General features: G+C 38.3%; 1 protein-coding gene across 2 annotated transcripts in view; it reads right to left on the minus strand.

Annotated features, from left to right (window-relative positions):
- LOC141435513 (uncharacterized) overlaps positions 1-9,209 on the minus strand; it is a 58,842-nt gene extending 49,633 nt beyond the window's left edge. The window contains exon 1 of one of the 2 annotated variants that reach the window (XM_074098211.1): positions 9,092-9,209. The gene's annotated coding sequence lies outside the window, so the exon portion shown is untranslated. Of the gene's footprint in view, positions 1-3,956; positions 4,063-9,091 lie in introns of those variants that run through there. The other variant, XM_074098210.1, reaches the window with a different exon arrangement.
- Between the last annotated feature and the right edge of the window lie 11,618 nt (positions 9,210-20,827).

Below are 20,827 nucleotides of genomic sequence, written 5' to 3' on the forward strand. Positions count from 1 at the left end.
TTTTTTTTTAAACGAGATAAGAATATAAGTTGGTCATTTTTAAAATTCCACAAAACCTGAATACGATAGTCTTCAATCAGATCATCTGTCGGATCTTCAATCGGATCTCATTAGATCCACCCGGCACCCGATCAGCACCGCCTCGCTGCGAGCGATTAGTATTCTTTATATGGATTTGTATGGGCATACGCTCATTACATCAACTCCGTAGTGTCACCGGATTGCTTCGCTCGCGAGGTATCTACGCGTGGACGGTGAGTAAACTTCGGCGGCGGCCGCACCCTTATTTTATAATTGACCACTCGGAAATTTGTGGACCGACGTCCACTCGCTGACCACACGACGTTCACTCTTTGACGACGTAAGGTCCACTCGTTGTCAACGCGGCGTCCACCCGTGGACCACCTGTCGACAACGAGTGGACGCCGAAAGTCGAGGCGATGCTGATCGGGTGCCGGGTGGCTCTAATGAGCTGTGACCTTAAATGAGCTAAGTAAAATTGTTTGCCTTATGAGGCTCGAGAGGAAAATAGAACAGTCCCACCCTAGCATAGTTAGTGCCATCAGAGGTCACGCACTCAAGAATTATGTCATAATGACAGCGGGATTTTGACATTCACTCATTCATGTCATCCAAATCAGTTCTTCATGTATCTGTGTGTGTGTAATCATTCACTTCAACACTCGTGTCGTGTCACTACCGATACGCGATTCAGTTTCCATAACTGTACACCGCGTCCCGTTGCCAGAAAATCCGTTTAACTCCCGCAACAGAAACTAATGATTTCTCCATAATGAAAACTCATTCACTTTCAATCCACCGAATCAGCGATCGTTTCTCCGCCAACCAATTTACGCTGTCATGTCAGACGTCACAAAAACCAGAAAATGTTTCAGCGGCCATCGAATTAATTTAAACTCTACGTAGACGGCTTACGGTAAAGTATTCGACGGCTCACCAAAGTGCGTACTCAGAAAACGATAGCAGAATCCCTTTTCCGTAATCCGTTTTAATTGTCTTAATTAAAGACGTGTCAATGCCTGTCATTTTATTCTACGTTTTTTAAAGATTGGTAATTTTTTTTTTGAAAATAAAATAGGAATCTCTACAAAAACAGAGTTTTAAAAACTTATTTTATATTGATTTAGTTTCTTATCCTTTTGTTTTCTTATTAAATTTATTTACGTAGGTAGTAATTTGTATAATATAGACGATAAAAACATATGTTTAGATTTATTTTAGGTTTTAGTTCTTGTTGGGCACAGACAATAGACAACCTTTTTTATCGGCTTTTATACTTCTTCTTATTGTTTTTTTTAAAGCTTTTGATTTACCGGTTATAATAACATTATAACAGTATATTATAACAAACATATTATGTCAGTTTTTGTAAAGCAAAATTTGTCAAGTCTTTTACTTATTTCTGTCATTTTCAGTTCTTTTAATTCATTCAGAAAGCGTCAATGAATTAACTTAGTGTTTATTGTTTAAACTATGAAACTAAACGACAGCTAATCATTGAATCACTTATCGTTATCCCGCGGAAACTATTCAATTTTTAAGTAAATAGAAAATAGAAATAGAAAACGTTTATTCGCATTTCGCAAATTACATAAACACAAAATAAACAAGTTGGTATAAAGTAAATATTAATGAAAGTATTTGCGAAATCGCGAAACGGTCTCAGCTCAGCATAGTGCTGGCCGTAGAGGCCAACGCTGGTCTTCCGCTGTGACCGCTTGGCGACTTCACGGAAGGTGACATAAATTCACAAAAAGTAAATCTAAAAAGAACCAAACAGTAAGTAATAGAATTTAGATAAAATAATAACAATAATGAAAACAAACAGAACACAAAACCAGACAAAAGACACGTGTACAATAATAAATTATAAAAGAGTCGACACACCACTCAACCATCCATAGACCACAGAAGTCGATATGCACAATCTGTCAATTGTCATGTCATATCTCATCTGTGGCCTATGCCGAATGTCAGTGTCACTTGTCACTGAACAGAACTGGTTACTGCTGTGCTTGCCTAACCGTAAAAACTAATATTTACAGACAAACGACAAACGACAAGTGTTAATAAATAATTAAAACAAATAAGACTCAAAAGCCGTTAAGTGTCTGCACCTAGCATCATTCAAAGGCTCATGACTTCAAAAACAGCTACATCCGCTCCGATGCAAATGGAACAAAAACAATTACAATTTAATAAAAAAAAAATCGGGATAAAACTATCCTATGTCCTTCCCCGGGACTCAAACTAAAATTGTTTCACCGGTTTAGACGTGATAAGGTGACAAACAAATCGAGTCTATACTTTTGTTTGCGCGACCGACAACCAATACCGTATTATCTAACCCTCAATAGACAAAACCTCAACCTCAGCTTCAAAAAAAGAGATTTTTTTACATAAAACTAACCCGTAACTGACCCCTACATCATTTACATCTCACTGGTTCAGTAGCTTAAATTCAACCGTGTTTTTCTTGCATGACGAGATTCTAGAAGAGTACAATATTGTAGTAAAAATTGATTCTGAGATAAAAGACAAAAATAAGAAAAAAAAGGCGACTTTAAAAACAACCTCGAAACATTAAGCGTCTTTACGGCGTTTTACTACGCACCTTGGGCAAAGTTCTCTTAAAGTTAACGGAAATCAAAAATAATACGTTGTAGACTAATAGAAAAAAATCACCGACTGACTTCGAAAACCTTGTAAATAATTTTCTACTAGTTTGAAGTCGGTGCCCCAGCACGAGCCAGTAGGAGTGGAACTATAGTCATCTACCTCACTTACATAATATATGTATTTGGCTTTAATCCCTCCTGCTGGCTCGTGCTGAGGCACTGACTTCAAACTAGTAGAAAATTATTTTTAAGGTTTTTGAAGTCGGTCCAATTTTTTGTTAAAAAAATTTTTTCATTGTTTTTGGTAATTTGTAGCCAAAGTGCATCTCACAATGATTCCATTAAGCTCCAACACGGCATAGTTATATTATTTTATAACAGAGTAACGGTACCTACGGTCTTCATCATCAGGTCCAGTTCACCAAATGATACTTTCTGAAAGTAAATACTTGACTTGGTGTTAAAAATTCGAGGGTTGCCCTCGATTTCTCTAGGATTCCATCATCAGATTCAGACTTGCTGTCAATGGGACCACCTCAGAATGTCCTTTAGAACTAAATAATTTTGAAATTCGGCCCACAGTTGACGGAGTTATCGCGTAACAAACATACACCCGAATTGAGAACCTCCTCCTTTCTTGAAGTCGGTTGAAAATTGACAGCAATCATCTTTAGATATACCTTATTTTATGCAAGGTTAATTAAAATGAATACAGACCGGTTGGGTAAGTATGACAGACGGGAACCCGTCAAATCTCCTAACGATGTATGTCTTCATATAGAACAAGCCCCCCCCCCCCTTTTTAGACCGGCAACCCACCCGCAGGCATAATAATGCTGTAGCTGTCCATGGGACATTGCCATCAGGTGACCCGCATGCTCGTTTTGAACTATTTGATAAAAAAAAACAATCATCCGGCGCTTCGACCCGTGACAGATTGCTTCTCTAAATATTTTTTCAGCATGAATTTTTAATTGTGGTTGACCAAATTTCCATACACTAATCGATATGCAAAATGTACTCCATTAAAAGCGTAGCACCATTTATAATAAAAAATCCGATTGTAATAAAAAAACCTTCAGGTATTCAGTCAAACTTACACAACTATCTGTATTGCACGGAGACTTATCGTATCCCTTACCCGTTAATGCAAATTTAGCAATCTTACGCTCAATCAACAAAACCATCAAAAACCTCCACCCTCACTAATAACAAAAAAACATAATTACCCCAAATACCCTACTGACTCAAGTCTCCGAAAAAACTGAAAGGCAAAAAATCTCTCTCAACCCTAGATTTGTAGACAAGCAAACTTACTTTCTCAATCCATTGGCAACACAGATCACAGACACTTCACTGGTCGTGCGACAAATCGTGCGGCAGATCCGTGTACGGGTCGCACGCGTGCGTCCGCGACGCAGTCTCGCGCCAATCTGAATAGCTGCAAGGCGGCGGAAAAGGCTACGTCAAGAGTTAAGCGGAGCGTGGGCGATTACCTGCACGTTTAGCTTTCGACTAAATATTTAATCAATCTTGGTAGCTGTAGCCCACAGGTGAATTATGAATAATCTATAGGGTGTATAAATTCGTCTGGAACAGACGCGCTGGCCTGAAGGCCTGATGATGATGATGATAGGGTGTTTCTGACGTCTTCAGAAACTGAAGACGTGATCGGAATTAACCCATACTTCTACGTGGACAGAGTTGCAGGCAACTGCTAGTAAGTAAATATAATAATTACAAGTCGTTTATCATCGTATTCACCTGATGTTTCACATTTTCGCTTTTAATGGTAATGGACATTGCTGCAATATTATCAACCCATGAACTATAACAATGATAATTGGCTCGATAGTTATTCTTAAAGAAATGTCGAAATTCGTTTTCTGTTTTGATCGTAAGCGCAATATATTTGTAAATGTAGTTTATGTGTAGTTTATTTGCAGTTCATCGTATTTTAAAGAACCCCTTTTACGGCCTACTTGAACAATAAACGTTTTGCGTTATGATTTTGAATGCATTATTAAATTGTCGGTGATCTTTTCACTGTACCGTGTATTTTTTTACTATTATTTATTGTCAACCGTTCATAGATTATCTGAAAAAGTCTGTTAATTTCATGTGTTTATGTACAGTAATAAAGAGTCAAAAATAGATACATAGCACACACAACAAAAAAAGCAGATAAAACAATAAATTTATATTGATAAAGGCTTAAGTTAAGTACTTAGTGCTGGACAATCGAAAAAAGAGTGATCAGACTTAACCCGATTCCAGAATTACATCTAAAGAGTTCGCAAACGCTATCGCTCCGCATCTTCACGGCGCTGGCCTTACCCGTGTAATTGCCCTACAACCCTCCGAGCTTCAGGCCACCTCTCTACCAGCCTAAGTACGATTAAATGAGTCACTATTACAAACATTCCCAATTTATTCTACGCCGAAGCTAAAGAGAATATTTTGAAAATGAATGCAAATGACAAGAAAATCTACACACCAGAAGAGATTAAGAAGATAGCCCCAGGCTATAGAGGCAAACCGGAGAAATTCGATCCTGCAAAAGTAGGCAAGAAGTTCGATGGCGCCAAACCAAAAAGGATGGGACCTCAAACTAAAGAGGTGACCCCTCCAACCGCACTAGACAAAGCGAAGACCCCGACACCTCCCAAGAATACGCCCATGTGGGCAGATTCTGTGTTCGGAATCGATGTGTCAGTGAGGGAACTCAACGTGAACCAGGAAATTAGCCCTTCCTTTGGAAGGCTACCTGAGATCGTTGAAGATGTCTACTCCGCCCTAGGTGGAGATGACATAAATATCAATAAACAAATGACCAAAAGTATGCTGATGTATTATACAACAGCACTCTTATGGGCACGTTTATTGGATATAAAAGCCAAGCGTGGAAACACAAACTTGACTTTTAACGAGCTGGAATTTTGCAAAGTAGTAGCAACGCAGGATTTTAACTTACCGCAACCATTGTACCTATTCCTAAAGGGATTTGGCGAGGTTAAAGATCAAACAGGCAAAACTGTTTATCTTACAGACCACGTGCTCCCAGGAGTAGTGCAAGAAGGTTTTGGTGGTTACTTTTCCGCGGCTATTACCGCAGAAAGCCACAACCTCTACGAAGAGATTCCGTGTTTAGGGATCTGTGGAGACATCCTCATGGCAGAAGCGTCAATCGAAGCGCAACCTGCGCCGAACTTTCGCGTACTGCCTGAGCACACCAGAGCGACCCGTTCTTTGAATGGGAACTTTGGAGCAATTGGCACAAGGAAAGAGGAAGTCCGCATCGCGCTTGAGAGCGTGGGTATCACGGCGACCACTTTCAGTGAGCAGATTGCAGGTACACGTCTAAACGTGAGACTGTTACAAATGGTAAGTGATTACCTCGCCGGATCGAAGACGTTCCGAAACGAGAAAGTGATCATCAACGCACTAACAGTTGAAGGAGACAGTGTACAACTCATTAGATCTTTGCCGACTAATGAGAACGTTAACGCGGCTACCAAATGGACGCAGATGGTCATCAGACCGAATTCAGCGAACGCTAGCCCGGTGACAACCTTTGGAGCAACCTACATCATGGGTTATCAGCTCTACAAGGAAGCAGTAGCAGGAAACAACTCCAATTGGTGTTGTGTTGAGCAAGCTGCAGCGGCACATCCTTGGGCCATACCTCAGGAATGGATCGCAAATAGAAACGCAAGACGAGCGCTTCCGCTAGGAATGGATATAGCGAGGTTTACCTCCATATCTGATTCTCAGCAGAATCGCACGAATGCGATTGTTCGTAGATTGATAATAGCTCCACGCTAATATCTTCTACATATATAGAAACCGCGGCCACGACAAGTAACGTCGAGGGTACAGTTTCAAATTAGTTTTAAAACTTCAAAACTAGTATTAAAAGGCACTTGAGCCTTACTATTTAGAGTTAAAATTAATTAACAAATTTAAATCTTAAAATGAGTTTAGCATAAGTTTCAATTTACTTAGCATAGGGTAAACAGGCAACAAGAAAATCCAACCCACATCAATGAAACTTTAGCAGAGGCGCTGAACTGGTTCACTGCTAACAATTTGTTACTAAATGCAGCTAAAACTAAGTGTATAAAATTTTCGTTGCCTAATGTAAGACAGTTTGAAACAATTATTTCCTTAAACGGAGAGAATCTGAATCTTGTGCATGAGACTGTTTTTCTTGGTCTAACGTTGGATCGTAATTTACAATGGAGCCCGCATATTTCTGGTCTTGCTGGTAGATTGAGCTCTGCCGCCTATGCTGTACGAAGAATCAGGCAATTTACCAACGTAGAAACTGCCCGGCTAGTTTATTTCAGTTATTTTCACAGCATAATGTCCTACGGTATGCTGATTTGGGGCAAGGCAGCCGACATAGAAACTATCTTCATTTTACAGAAGAGGGCAGTCCGGTCGATCTACAACCTTGGCTCCCGAGATTCACTCAGAGAACGCTTTAAGGAGATAAACATCCTCACAGTAATATACATCCGTGCAAAATTACAGCTTTCTAGCATTGATAGTCCCTGAGCAAAGCCGCGGACGGACGGACAGACAGACAGACAGACAGACAGACATGGCGAAACTATAAGGGTTCCGTTTTTGCCATTTTGGCTCCGTGAACGGCTGGACCGATTTCGCTATTTTTTTGTGTTTGCTACTGTCAGGACGTTCTTATAAAAGAAGATTTAGAAAATTAAAAAAAAAACTACACCGGGGGCGAAGCCGCGGGCACCAGTTAGTTTCATTGTAATATTTATAATTAAATGAGTAAGAAGCCATAAACGAAACTAGTCTTTAACCTAACGTAACACACAAAATATTACTTTCCTCACCCGTAATCTTATAGCAACTTCTATGCGACAAATGCGTATTCATACCGCTTCTCCGTCTCCACACTCTGTTAGAACACACACACTTAGATAAATCACACAAACCCAACTCACAGCAACGCTGATGACGAACTCTGCTTAAGTACGAAACGCGTCAGCTGACTGTGGTGAGCACGATTCACTGTCCTTCGGTGCAAATGGAAAATTGACCACTTGAATTGACAATTTTTTTTTCTTCACGTATTTATGTTTAGTAATGAATGAATGGCAAACCAGCGTGCAAACATTCAAATTTTATTTTTAAGGTATATGCGGTCGTATCAATCAAGGGCCCCATACACCGCTTCAGACCGATCGAAACGACGAATCGATAGTGTATGTCAAGATCGTTAACGATTTACTTCATCGAAGGCGATGTCGGAGATCGCAACAAATCCCATGCAATCATGAATATCGTAATTTGTTTTTGCTTTTAATAAACCATTTTGATTTTGAATCGTCACGACTTTCATCAGATCGATCTTACAGAGGCATTTTCAGAAAAGAAATCTACCCTGTAGTTTTTTTTTAAACCTAACAAATTTTGTGTTATTTCAATAATCTATCAATAGCACTTCTCGTATCAATGAACTAAAATAATTTCCTTGCTCACCCGCGACCTTACGATAGCTAAGCTTATGCAAAATATGCAAATTATTTTAGTTCATTGATATGGACCTCCGCAAAGTAACGCCTGATTCAATAAATTACTTCTCGTATCAATTTAAGCAATAAAAAGTGTCTCACTTTTAATTATCCGTTTTGTGACGCAGTTTACCATACATGTAGGATGAGTGGAAAGGAGTGTACATCATGACGTATGAAGAGTGTAAGAGATAGCATGAGATGTGAGGGTATAAGAGTGACAGAGGAAGAATGAATAAGCAGCAGGTGTATTTTATTTTAAATGTAGAACGGGGGATTGCTAAGCGACGGAAGACGAAAGACGTGGTTTGATTTGGTTACTTTGGAAATTTCTAATTATATTTTATTTTACTGTTAAAAGTGGCTTTTCTTCAGTTTTACGATCCTACATATATGTCGTGGACCGTCATAAAACTGGCTAAAAATTTTGTATGGAAAATAACTTAAAAATATACTTAAAAAAATTGTATGGATAATTAAGGCAAAACGGGTACATTTTTTCAGAAAACCCTCACAGACGAATCGTACCGTATATGGGGCCTTTAGGTGGCAGAATTTTTCGACAAAGAATTTAACTTAGCTATTCAGAGAGGGAACACTGCCAGCATCTCCTAGCCTACCTACTACGAGGTACTTTGAGTTTAATAATTTTCATTTATAAATAGTTATAATTTAATTAAGTTATTACCGGTAAATTTTTGACCATAATAGTTATATTCTATTCGTTGCCATTTGAATTACACTAAAGATAAAAAAAATATTTTAATGTTGATAGAATACTGAAATTTCCCGCCTCGCGGCAACATAAGAGTCGCTTTAGTCAAACTTAATTTTGTCGAAAAAAAATATTAAGACACATATAACACAAGCAATAAGCGACTAACAGGTCAGCAATCTTCAACTTACCATTTATATCACAAATTAAAATCCCCTAAAAAATCAAAATCCAACCGACCGTGAAACAGAAGTTAGAAAATGGCCCGAACTACGGCACTGACTGAAACTTCTTCAAACATCTACAGTACTTGCTACACTGACAAACTAACACAGAATGCACTCCCAACAAGTGCTGGCTCCGACCACTGTCTACAGTACAAAAGCAGCCCGTTTTAGATGTCGTAATGTTGTACACTCAGTACAGTATAAACTGGATGCATTCTTAGAGCATGTCACAAGTGCCAAGCGCCGCATGCACAGAATAGACCAACGAAGAAAGATCGGAAAAAACAAACGCCACATGAAAAGCGTTCAGTAGGAATAAAAATAGAAAACTTGAAATATTGATTGCAGTCCAATAATTATGTTATGACAAATTGCCGTCAGATTTTTATCAACTTTGAAACAACTACTCAATTGAAATTAAAACCGATTGCAGTAACTTAGTAGCAGTGCAGTTATTGATATTAGGTAAATTCCCGTTAGTAAAATAAATACCTACTTACAGCTTAGGATTCAACTCTAAAATGATCAATAAGAAAAAAGGTTGATGTATTAGAGTTGTTCGCGCACCAAAACCATTATAGGCCATATACAGTGCAGGGATGTGCTCTTTGGCACAAGAAAAAAGAAGAGCTGTCTTGTCATACGAGTTTTTCGCTTACGTCGTGTTATATCCGCATCGCAGAATAATACTTTGATTACACATAACTACTAAAGATTCGCAAAGTCGCAAGCGCATCGCAAGAACCCCCGCTTATCAGCATCAGCCGGAGCCCTAACCAAGTGAGTGCTCCTGCACTGTTGGAAAATTTATTTGGTACAAGCGGGCTCTCGGTCTTCCGCCACCCATTAAAATTGGCTATTTACACGCCGTACCAAGAGTATGGAATTACGCAAATTGGCATTGGTCTCACAAAACAATGTTTATTTTTAAATTATTTTTTTCATAAAATAGGCGAATTTAACATTATTTTGCAAATATACACACGATCAATTAGTATTTTTTTACAAAAATGTTATAAAATAATGTAATAAACTGTTTTTTTCTGTTTTCATATTAAATATTACAGATTGAATACCACTGTAAAAACATACGCCGGAAAATAAAATCTAGAAGCAAATCATACACAGAACGAAAACGAACAAACTGTGAAAGAGCCCACAACATCAAAACCTCTGGATATAAATTGGCCAATAAAAATCCACAATGAAAATCCATCAGTTGACTGTTGAGTATGTGCCACCAGAAAATTTAGCTGGCCTCTCAGGAAACAGAATTGTTGTCCTCGCACATTTCCTTCAGTGGGCTTTCAAACTTGAGAGACACCGGTCACAATGTTCTGGCAGCAGTATAATATACGTAAATGAACTGAAAAATGGTTACAAAAGCATTTTTTTTTCAATGCAGTATGTGCGGGAAAGAATTCAGGAACGGCAATGAAAATGTTACGGGAAAATAAAGGCTACGGAACCCTATCTTGGGCATGCCCTGACATTCTCTTGGCCGGTTGTTTATATTATAAATGATTTTTCTGCTTCCAGATCCAGAGCCAAAGGCGGGTTTGTAAAATGCAAAAATGTTACTTCGTCGGATATATTTCTCCAACATATGACATAACAGTATTGGAATAGAGCGCGACGAAAATTTTATTCTTAATATGTTACCAAAATTGGTGACATTTTATAAAAATTGTATATTACCCGAAATAGTACTTCGAAAAGTTGGCAAAAACAAAAAATGTTTAGATATTTCACTGTGTTAGGTGCTGCCCTTTTTCTTGCTTCTTTTACTTTGGCTTTTATTTAATTTGATCTTTAGTTTTACGGGTGCACAAACGTGCAGCTTTTGCAATCTATTGTGATTCAGGACTAGCCCTGGCCATGTATTATTATTTTATGCAATATTTAGTTATCAATTATTAGTTATCAATTATATTTACAGACTGTGAGGACGCAGCTAAGGACTCCACCGTAGAATAGTTAATTGACGATTAAATCCGATTAAAACTAGAAAAATACAATGACTCTTTATTCTACACCAGAAATAGTAAGCGATACAGAAAACAGGTACACAGAGAGAAAATTACAAGGTAAGCAATTGGCGAGGGGGGGGGGGTGCTAGTTGGAGTAAAAAAAATAAACTTAAAAGTTTTCGTTCACTATATATAATGTTTAATTTTAACAAGGAAAACCTTCGTTAATCAAATTTAATTTTCAAATAGCTTCGACGATAATTATGCTCTCTGGCAGAATAAAAAACAATGGTGTCACAAGTGGTATACATGACTGCCTTGTTCCGCCGCAAAAGGATATAAATTAATTATGTCTATACTAAAAACATTGACATTGGTGCGGCCAGATAAACCATTACACCCCTAGCCGCAGTCGGTTCCGCGTATTGGAAATAGTGTCGAAACATATGCACACCGGCGCGTGGAACTGCGCGGTGGAATTGGAATAATTTGAATTGCCCAGAAGGCCAGTCTAGAAGTAAAGCCACATTCCTTCGGGCGGCGCAGTCCTAAGCAGACCTCTAAATTATTACGTGTTACGAGTACTTACTATCTTCCATTTTACTACAGTTGATATTTCATTATAAATATACTTTCCTTTTGATATTCTATATTATACGTTCGTGTGCCTTTAAAATCCCTTTTCCTGTGTACCTTACGGCACAGACTGGCTGTTTGGAACAAAACACGCAGCGCATCAATCATCCATATTACTTTGACACAACCCATGTCACGGACGTCAACAAACTATACTTAGTAAAGGTTCACAAATCCGCGCTGTGAACAAATTTGTGCGCCGTTTTGATGTTTTTTTTTTGTCATGATGTGTTGGCTGAATAAACATATTTCTATTCTATTCTATTCTATTCTATGTAAGAAACATGCAGTCTATACATAGATGTCGGTGACGCAAAATATTCCACAAGACCCGGCTTTCATCGTTGGCCGGAGCTCCAAGCCAGACGAGTGCTTCTGTACTATATAAAAAAAAATTCTGGTACCAGCGGGCTCCTGGTCTTCCTCCACCCAGACAAAATTGCAAGATAAAGCGTTTTTTAAGCAAGTGAAAAGTCTGTTGTAGCTTCTGTACCAACAGCAGGTGTAAACTTGTTTAAGCACATAAAACCCGCGCGATGGTCTATCCCTTTCATGTGCTCGTGTTAAGTTCTTCGAGTGCCTTTGTGTTGCCAGCTTCTTCCTGTTTAGCTTCACAACTGATGTTACCTTTAACATGTCTTGTTTTATTTGAATTTATTTTGGTTAATCTTGGTTATCGTGCTCATTATTTTATGCTAGAGCTCGACCGCAAAATAAAGACAAGAAAATCACTCAAATATTCTGTTCATACTGCCAGCCATATTTATTTTTATTTATTTTATTAATAATATCAAAATCAGCCTCTGTAACGTATATGTTTACTAAATTTCGCCTAAATCGGTTAAGCGGCATAGACGTGATGATGTAACAAATAAACAGACAGACTTACAAACTTTCACATTTATAATATTAGTGGGAATCCAAACAAACAGACTTACAAAATTTAGCATTTATAATATTTGCAGGTGGTAGGACCTTGTGTAAGGTCCGCCCGGATTGCTACCACCATCTTGCTCGCTTAATCCTGCCGTGAAGCAGCAGTACTTGCACTATTGTGTTTCGGCGTGGAGTGTAAGACAGCTGGTGAAATTACTGGCACTTGAGGTATCCTATCTTAGGCCTCTAGGTTGGCAACGCATCTGCAATACCCCTGGTGTTGCAGATGTTTATGGGCGGTGGTGATCTCTTACCATCAGGAGACCCACTTGCTCGTTTGCCATCCAGTTGAACAAAAAAAAAGAAATACATTTTAATTTTTTTACTTTCTTCCTTCAATAAACTCTAAAAGCAACCACACTGCCGCACCACACCGCCACACGCCGGTGAAATTACTGGCACGTCCATCCCATCTTAGGCCTCTAGGTTGGCAACGCATCTGCAATACCCCTGGTGTTGCAGATGTTTATGGGCGGTGGTGATCTCTTACCATCAGGAGACCCACTTGCTCGTTTGCCATCCAGTTGAACAAAAAAAAAACGAAATACATTTTCATTTTTTTACTTTCTTCCTTCAATAAACTCTAAAAGCAACCGCACCAACTCTATTGATCTGATTATGCCGATCAGAGTAAAACTTAAGTCGAGTCAGCAGCCGTCGCTCGTTTCCGCTGTCGCTGTCGCCCCAATCCGCTCAGTAGGGCTTCCAAGGCACGCCATAGGCTGTACAATTATTATTTCACTAGTGTTTGCCCGCGACTTCGCATACGTTATGCGGCAATGAGGGCTATCGCGTATGAATTCGCCGCTAGAGGCGCTAGTGTAGCGTGAGGTCTCCGAAATGTCAAATCTCATAGTTTTTGGGCGAGCTACGCGGGTAGAATTATTTTGTGAATATTTTACATTACCTGAAATTAATTATGGCAATTGTGCGTTACGGGGCAATGAATGTCTGTGTTTTGAGACAGTTTTGTCTTTCGGAAACTTTTGTCCTCCCTGTTTTTCCATTTTATATTTTTGAGAGAAACACTATACCTATTAATAAAAAAATAGTACTATACATTAAGTTTCTAGTGGTATTTCGTGTGTATGTGAATGTGTACCTTTTAAAAAGTTTTGTTATTTAAAATAAAAGTAAAAATTGGTAAATCTTTCTTATTTCTACGGTTTTCATTTGCCTTAGTTGGTACAGTTGCTGGCTTCATATTATTAAACGACTTCCAAGCTCGTGCGTTTTAACCGATACTCGACCAGCAATGGCCTACTTCCAAGCATCGACATGAATGGACTATTTCTATTCAAAATACGTGATGGACACTCGACTCGTAATCACGCCACTCGAACGGTGACCGAGTCTAGTCTATTGACTTGACTGGCATCCCCGAGGGCCTACTCCGAAATTCGAAAGTCTAAGTTCGAATCGTATCGTCCCTCTCACTCTCGTATTAAATAGTATAAGCGTCAGAGGGATGGAACGACGCGAACTTCGATTTCAGGATTTCACAGTAGCCCCACTGGGACGCAATCGAGACGAACTATAAAGTTTCTACAACACCTGTTTGTTTGCGTATTGAATTAAATTTAACCTTGGTGGCCTTGCGGCTTTTTTCCTTTAAAACTACTTGGATATCTTAGTTAAGTTACAAAGGATTTGGCTGTCACTGTATTTAAAACATTGAATGATAGACGACGCCTATACAGAGTTTAATAAAAAGTTTGTATACCTACATTGTCTAGCATTGGCCACTAATAAAATTAAAATGTAAGCAGCACGGAAAGGAAACAAAAGAAAAACGTGTTTTCTGTCGTAGCCCCAGTCCGCGCTGCTTGCTTTCTGCCGCTGCTGCAAAAAAATGTTTCCATCCCAGCCTTTATACGTCCCACTGCAGGGCACAAGCTTCCTTCCAGAATGAGAGGGCTTGGGCAGTAGTTCACACGCGGGCCCAGTGCGGATTGGGAATTTGTGCAGGTTTCCTCACGATGTTTTCCTTCACCGTAAAGCTCGTGGTACATTTCAAATGTAATTCCGCACATGAATTTCGAAAAACTCAGAGGCGCGAGCCGGGGTTTGAAACCACGATCCTCTGCTTGAGAGGCCATAGGTCACACCATTCGACCACCATGGCTTAAAAAAATGTTTGGTTTTCGTTAATTTACACCCCAAAGATCAGTTTAAAAAAACTTTGTAACGCAATCCTTGCGTCCTTTTGAACCACCGATGATTTGTTTCATGAAGAAATCATTGTAAGTGTTTGTGATAAGTACCTCTTTTAGTCGAATGAGAGGCACAAGAGAAAGAAAAATAGATAAACTTTCTTCAAAAATGGCGAGTATAATCCTGGACTGAAGAAAAAGGAGAGGCTGATTTTGAACGTGATGGCGGCCGCCGTGTAAATTAATTTAATTTTATAAAACTTATTGTGACAATGTGATTTTTTTGCGGATACTCCGAACTTCTGGGGCAAGCATAGGGCGTTATTCTTATGCTTTCTTGTATTATATATTTTGTTGTTTTAGACGAAATTCAAAGAAAGCGAAACATGAAAGGCGTTTGAAACAGTGCACCAGAAGGCCAGAGATGTTTTGGACCCACACAGCTACAACGAGTTAGGCAAGTGGCCGTAAGTGCCCGGATTGTTTTTACCCTTTTTGAAATATTGAAAAGCAAAGAAATCAGAAGATTTTTAGGGTACCGTAGTCAAAATGGCAAAAACCATGTCTGTCTGTCTGTCCGTCCGTCCGCGGCTTTGCTCAGGGACTATCAATACTAGAAAGCTGTAATCTTGCACGAATATATATGTAAGCTATGCTGACAAAATAGTATAACCTTCCATAGACGTAAAGTGGTAGTGATTTTTTTTCTCATCCAACCTTGTAGTGTGGGATATCGTTGGATAGGTCTTTTAAAACCATTAGGGGTTGCTAAAACGATTTTTCGATTCAGTGATTTGTTTGCAAAATATTCAACTTGAAAGTGCAAATTTTCATTAAAATCGAGCGAGATACGTATAATGACGATGCAATAATCACGAGCCGTCAACAAAAGTGGTTTATTTCTTGGCAAAAGTTTCTTTTCAATCGGGTTTTTCCTTCGGTTTACATTTACCACCATAGAAAGATGTACTTAGACCATTTTATTATTTCAAAAAGAAAGTTTTCTTCGAAAACATTTTTCCGCCAACGTTTCCCATACAAACCTTGAATCATAATGCATTTTACCTTAGATTTTCCGCTTGTAAAGTAAGTTATATCTATTTGCTAAATTTAGGGAACGGTTTTGTTCGTGTCTTGAATAAGGTGAGTAGAGTTTGCAGTTGTAAGGAAGAGCGCTGCAGATGCTGCGACACAGATTTAGGGAACAGTTACCTCAGCATTATCATCAGGCGGAAGTCCACAGCTGAACAAAGGCGTCCGCCTCAGAACGGTACAATGCTTGCACCCACCGGTTTCCTGTAACTATCACAATGTCAGCCCACCTAGTCGGAGGCCTGTCATGCTTCGCTTATATACCTCAATATTAAACTTGTCGCCGCTAAGAAATATTTGCAATAAAAACATTTCTTCGTGTTAACATATTTAATTTATTATAAATTATAAAAATATAAAAGTAAGCCCAAAAATTAGGCTGTCAAGATAATCTAGAAATAAAAGAATACCTCGACAGGATCGTTAATTAAAAGCAAGTAGGAGTAGCAACTAAGTCTGCAAATCGGCGGACGAAACCGCTCCAAGTTATATCATTAAAAAAGTTAATTAAGAAAAAACTTTATCACAACTTAAGGAACCTGAGCTACTAAGGAGCCTATTTAAATTCCCACAAAAGAATTATAAAGGTGCAAAAGTTTCTAATAAGCTATTTATAAGGTGAAAAGTAATTTTTCTTTTCCGAAGAAAATTTCTCGTTAAAATCGCGCAGAGTTTGAATAGTATTGTTTTTGATTACAAGAATTAGCAAATTTGGTCTGAATCAAAATGTTTTATGGCGAATTAATTCTAATTACTATATAAGTTATCTTTTTTTACACCTTAACAGTCGGTTAGCGGTTACGAAATATTTTTAGACATATTTATTAATTTGTCAACGAAAAATTACAGCATTACAGTTAAAACACCAACTACACACATATATACATACATTCTAATGAACTATTTACACCCAAAATTTAAATAAAATTTTCCACAGTCACGTCTGCACCACAATAACTATTATTCTTTTAGGCATGATAAATTATTATTTAGTATATGATGTAGCATATCAAAAAAAAGCCGTGATGGCCTATAACCTCTCAAGCCTCGTGGGTTCAAATCTAGGTTTTTCATCATTGAGTCTTTCAAAATTTATGCGTGAAACTACATTCAAATATCATCAAATCATGAGGTTACCTGCAATAGCCTGCAAACCAATGTGTGTGAAGTTCCCAATCCGCACTGGGATCGCACGGGAGCTACGGCCCAAGCCCTCTCATTCCAAAAGACCTGTGCCCAGCAGCGGAACATATATTTATAGGCTGGAACAACCTAATCTCTCATTAAAATACAAACATTGGAACATAGAACCTCCTCCTTTTTTGAAGTCGGTTCAAAATGAAAATTAACGTCATACATAGAGCTTGAGTAAATAAACAAGTAGTAGATAGGTATCTAACTACCGTTACTATTTTTTTGCATCTTTTTATTGCACTAACTCGCAGTGTGAAAAACGAGTTTAACCCCGCAAAAGTCGCGGTTATACTTTAATTCAGCGGAGTAACTCTTGACACCTCCAACATCCTTCAGGGTGTGAATAAATTAAATAAGAAATCCCGGGCGTGCCCTAATTTTGAGCTGGCAACACAAATATGTCCCGGCGTAATCCCAAGACTATAATGAAGCCCGCTTGTCTAGTGATGCGCCGATGGTCACGCGGATTCCGAAAACCGGCTTCAAACAAATCAGAAAAGCGAGTCAACAATCTAATCGTTCTCCAGAATAAAGAGCCCTTTGAAATTAAAGGGTTTTGGATTTTTTTTGTTCTGGTTTTTTATTTATTTTGTTTTTATAATGTTCTATTAAACTTTCGTGATTCTCACTTATAGTTTAATTATTTTGTATTCGTTTTGATCTGTAATATTGTTGTACTGGTATTACTGTCTCCGTCTTTTGTCCGCCATCCAACCCGCTATAGACAATACGAGTATTCCAGCATGTGTCAACAGGGGCAGACTGTAAACCAGCGCTGGCAGCTTCCGCGTAAACATTAGCATTAGCTGAGTTTGCTCCTTTTGCCGCAGGACAGACTACTTGCAAAGTTATATTCCTATTTTTTTAATGCTCTATTAATGTCTTTTGTACTATTTTATCTTGTATTGTTTATATTGTTGTCTTGTATTGTTTGTACTGTTGGCAATTAAATATTTTCTTTCTTTCTTTCTTTCTTAAAAAAATAACAGCTAGCTCAGATCATCGTAAGCTTCTTTCACCACTTGAGCATCGACATCTTGCTTACCATAAACCCTGTTATGCTTATTTTCTAACCAAAGAAAAACCATGATAATCATTCAGATTCCAGTAGGCAAATTTATAGAAACCTGCATAAATATTCTATTGTCGAATTTATTTCAAATGAAATAATTGAAAATACATAATCGAAACTAAGTTTATTATCACTATGTTTCTCTATTATCATTTCGAAACTGGTTTTAAAGTTTCAAACTGGTTTGAAAATAGTCGCGTCATATGCGTCAAACGAGTAGGTATATGACAAACTCAAATGAAACTCAAAAGTCATTTCACCGTTTGTTTTGAGCGTAACAAGCGTGACAGTTTCGACAATTCTAGTAGAGTCACCACAATAACGAATATGAGCGTGGCGCATCACTACACAGCCTACTGTGTGTCCGGCATTTCAGCCTTTCAGCGCTTAATTGGGATATTCGTAATATAGCTAGGGTTGCGGTTAACGCGAGGTAAATTATGCCTCGCGTCATTTAAAAATTAATAACAGGATCGGCCTCAGGAATGCAGACAAAAGATAAAAGCTAGGCTCTAGATTTACGGTGTTTTCACACAACAAGAGAGTGAGGCGGAGAAAATTAAAATTGTATAAGTTTATTTGTTTGCTGACTGTTTAATTTATAACCTAGTTGAGATTATCTATTTATCTATATATCTATCTATCTATCTTTCATCTTCTCTTCTATATAATCTATCTTCTCTTCTATTTAAATAAAAATGAATCGCTGAAATTTATGTAAAAGCGCATAACTTCCGAACGAAGGCACAGAATTGGATATGTAATATTTTTTTGTTGTGTTCGTTATTGTCAGGACAAAGTTTTTGCGTAAGTACGTAAAAAAAACTGGAACGAGGCGAAGCCGCGAGCAGCAGCTAGTATTTCAATCACGCGATAGAATCCGGAATACGGAAATTCGTCAAAGAACTAAACTCACCGACAGCTGGAAAAATATCCATCAATTTGAAGCGGCAGTGATGGGCAGAACACATCGCTTGAAGATCAGAACAGCTCCCGTTGAGGGAGAAAAGTCCTCGAGTGGCGACTACGAACCGGAAAAAGCCTCTGTATAGGTGGAATGACGACATCTTTTTTTTTTTATTAGACTGGATGGAAAACGAGCAAGTGGGTCTCCTGATGGTATGAGATCACCGCCACCCATAAACATCTGCAACACCAGGGGTATTGCAGATGCGTTGCCAACCTAGAGGCCTAAGATGGGATACCTCAAGTGCCAGTAAGTTCACCGGCCACATCGTGAGAATTATGGGCAACCGTGGATGCAAGTGGCGAGTTGACGTTCATTGTGGCGATTTAAGGGAGAAGGCCCTGATGGTGATGTTGATGAGGGATATAGTTAAACATAATAATATGTGGGGGCTCTTGCCCTTTAAGAATGGGTAAAAGGACAACAAGTCAATTGCAATACAAAATAAATTACGCGTCTGCATTTAATTACTCGACAGCTAATTCCACAGGCCGTCCCTGGCCACAATGGGCCTTCCTTTCAATCCAAATCCTTCCAAAATTCCCAAGCACTATTGTTTAAGAATACTGAAAAGTCCCAGATTTCAGGATCTTGTTTCATGAAATATTCCCTTTTTTGTTTCGGTTGAATTTTAAATGCTCGCTTTGCTCATCTCAATCCGTTTATTTTGTAAGAATAGATAATTAATGTCGGCATAATAAGTTAACTAGTGAATCATTAAGGGAATTCGTTAAATAAAATTCTTAAGTCTGGAACGGGCTGAGGCCTATTACTTTAATGAATCATTATTCTTTCTGCTTTGCTTTCAAATTTTCCCTAACAAGACGTCTTCTCTCCGTTTTTTGATTTGGCCCAATCTGCTTTATTTTAATACGAGTAATTTCCCTCTCATTGCTCAATAGGAAAGGGTATTTAAGATAATCTTTTACAATTCGTTTCAAGGTTCAGGCGTCCGTACAATTATTTAACTTGCAGATGAATCAATTGGTCGTTGAACAGACAAATTTGAATCATATTAAAATGAAAACAGGAACAGTTCTTAAGTTACTTCAGTTCAGTTAATATAAGTTTTTGTTAAAAATTACATTACAATGCAAGTACAAGCTTTTTTGCTGACTGTACTTGCATTGTCATCTAAGCTACATTTCCGTATAGTCGAGTTCATAAAGTTGTGAGCAAAAATTCGATCAAAAGTATCTGAACAGGACTCCATTGTTAACGGCGTAGAAGCGTGTTCAGATATTTTGATCAAAATTTTGCTCACAAGTTTATGAGCTCGACTGTACCAAATTTCAAGTCAATGCCATTAACCGTTGAGGAGTTCTGTTCTGGGGAGACGATCCTGGCTGGTCTACCAGGATTCCACTAACAGATTATTGTATTGTCACCAGATTTACATAAGTATGCCAAATTTCAAGTCAATCGGACTACTGGAAGTGGGTCAAATTTAGCTCCCAAGATTTGACCCAAACAAATAAATAAATAAACAGGGCAAGTTAAAGAAAAGCTTGTAAAATTTGTTGGGCTTCTCGACTGTAATTGACTAAGTCCTAAGTGTGTTAAATATTTATAAACATACTACTATTAAACACCCAAGACTCGAAAACAAACATACGAATTATAATAAAAATATCTGCTCCGACCGGGGATTAATTCCGGGACCTCAAACTTCGCAGTAAA

The sequence above is a fragment of the Choristoneura fumiferana genome, chromosome 15 (assembly GCF_025370935.1).
Source record: "Choristoneura fumiferana chromosome 15, NRCan_CFum_1, whole genome shotgun sequence".
NCBI lineage: Eukaryota > Metazoa > Arthropoda > Insecta > Lepidoptera > Tortricidae > Choristoneura > Choristoneura fumiferana.